The sequence below is a fragment of the Rousettus aegyptiacus genome, unplaced genomic scaffold (genome assembly GCF_014176215.1).
Source record: "Rousettus aegyptiacus isolate mRouAeg1 unplaced genomic scaffold, mRouAeg1.p scaffold_m13_p_6, whole genome shotgun sequence".
Lineage (NCBI taxonomy): Eukaryota > Metazoa > Chordata > Mammalia > Chiroptera > Pteropodidae > Rousettus > Rousettus aegyptiacus.
The window spans coordinates 89317718-89320460 of record NW_023416309.1 but is presented as its reverse complement, the minus strand read 5'-3'; the positions used below and the strand labels follow the sequence as shown (position 1 = coordinate 89320460).

Sequence of the window (2743 nt, the reverse complement as noted above, 5' to 3'; positions counted from 1 at the left end):
CTAGAGTGACCAAGAAAAAAGCGAAGACTAAAGTTACTATAATGAGAACTGAAAGAGGGACATTAGTACAGACCTTAGAGAAACAAAAAAGATTATGAAAGAATACTATGAACAACTATACTATATAATGCTATCAAATTAGATAACCTAGATAAAATGAACAAATTGGTAGAGAGACAAAAACTACTGAAACTACTTCAAGAAGTAGGTAATTTGAATAGACTTTTAGAAAGTAGAGATTGCTAGTATTTTAAAAACTTCCTGCAAAGAAAATTCCAGGCGCAGGTGGCTTCACTGGTGAATTCTACCACATATTTAAAGAATAAATACCAATCCTTCACACTCTTCCAAAAAATAGAAGACAACACTTTCATGTATTACTCATTTCATGTATTACTCAGATACCAAAAACCAAAGACATCAAAGAAAAAAATATATCAACATCGCTTATGAATATAGATGCAAAAATCCTCAACAAAATACAAACAAAGTGAACCCAGCAACAGATAAAAAGGATTATACAGGTCTACAGCCATGCTACCCTGAACACGCACAATCTTGTCTGATCTCGGAAGCTAAGCAGGATCAGGCCTGGTTAGTACTTGGATGGGAAACCACCTAGGAAGACTGGGTGCTGTAGATAGGAAACAAACAACAACAACAAAGGATTATACATCATGACCAAGTGAGATTTATTCTAGGAATGCAAATTGGTTTAATACTTGAAAACCAATATAATACACCACATTAATAGAATAATGGACCAAAACCACATGCTCATCTTAATAGATACAAAACAAGTATCTGATACTTGTTTTGTATCTTTTCATGATAAAAACACTCAACAAACCAGGAATAGAAGTGAATTTCCTCAATTTGGTAAAGAGTTCCTACAAACACCCCACATCTAACATTAGTTTTAGTGGTGAAAGACAAAGCTTTCCCCCTAAGATCAAGATCAAGACCAAGATATCTTCTATTTAACACTATATTGAAGGTTCTTAGCCAGGATAATTGGACAAGAAAAAGAATAAAAGGTACCTAGATTGGGCAGAAGTTAAACTATTTATATGATATGATCATGTATATAGACAATTCTAAAGAAAACACATGCATGCACAATTAGGAATTAATACATGAGATTAGCAAGGTTGCAGAATACAGACTATAGTATACAAAAATCAGTTGTATTTCTATACATTAGTAAAGAACAACTTGATTATGAAATTAAGGCAACAATTTACAATAATACTAAAAATAATGTAATTCTTAGGAATATATCAAAAGAAATGCAAGACACTTACATTGAAAATTATAACACATTATTGAAAGAAATTAAAGAAGATCTAAATAAATGGGAAGAAATCCCATGTTCATGGATCGGAAATATAGATCAATGGAGCATTGGGAGTCCAGAAATAAACTCCTATATGTATGGTCAAGTGATCTTTGATAAGGGTGTCAAGACAATTTAGTGGCGAAAGAATATTCTTTTCAACTAAAGATGTGTGACAATTGAATATCTGCATGGAAAACAATGAAATTAGATCCCATCTCACACAATACACAAAAATTAACTCAAACTAGATCATTTAGCAAGAGCTAAGAATCTTAGAAGAAAACGTAGGAGTAAATCTTTGTGATCTTGGGTCAGACAGTGATTTCTTGGATATGACATCAAAAGCACAAAGGATAAAAGGAAAAATAGACAAACTGGTCTTCATCAAAACTAAAAACTTTGTGCCACCATCAAGAAAGCGGAAATATAATATGTAGAATGAGAGAAAGTACTTGTAAACTATTACTCTAATGAAGGCCTAGTATCCGGAATACGTAAAAAACATATACAACTCAATAATAAAGGACCAATAACCTAATTTAAAAGTGAATAAAGGATCTGAACAGACATTTCTCCACAGAAAATATACAAACTACCAACAAACACATGAAAAGATGTTCAACATCATTGGCCACCAAGGAAATGCAAATCAAAACCATAATGAGATAACACTTCACACTAACTAGAATGACTGTAATTTAAAAAAAAGATAATAATAGTTGTTGGTGAGGATGTGGAGAAATTGCCGCCTTCATAAACTGCTTGTAGGGATTTCAAATGGTGCAGCTGCTTTGAAAAAACAGTCTGACCATTCCTCAAGAGGTTAAGCATAGGGTTACCATAAAACACAGCAATTTCACACCAATGTGTATATCCAAGGAAATTGAAAATGTATACCAACACAAAATCCTGTACATGAGTGTTTATAGAGGCATTATTCATAATAGCTAGAAAGTGGAAACCCAAATGTCCATCAACTGATGAATGGATAAACAAAATGTGATATGGCCACACAATGGTATATTAACCAGTTATAAAAAGGAATGAACTACAGATTCATGGATAACATGGATGAACCTTGAAAACATTCTAAGTGAAATAAAACATGCACAAAAGACTGTATATTTTATGATTCCACTTATACGAAATGTCCAGTATATGCAAATCCATAGAGACAGTAAGTTAGTGGGGATTGGGGAGAAATAGGAGAGTGACTGCCAATAAGCATGGGGTTTCTTTATGGGGTGGGGAAATAGTCTAAGGTTAGGTAGTGGTGCTGGTTGCGCAGCTGTGTGAATACGCTAAAAACGACTGAATTGAACACTTTAAAAAGGTGAATTTTACGTTAAGTGACCTATATCTCAATCAAGCTGTTTATAATTACCTTATTATGTGAAATATAAG

The 2743-nt window shown here is 33.1% G+C and overlaps 1 pseudogene; it reads left to right on the top strand.

Moving 5' to 3' along the window:
• Positions 1 to 524: 524 nt before the first annotated feature.
• On the top strand, positions 525 to 643 carry LOC118604754 (annotated as a pseudogene).
• Positions 644 to 2743: the final 2100 nt, after the last annotated feature.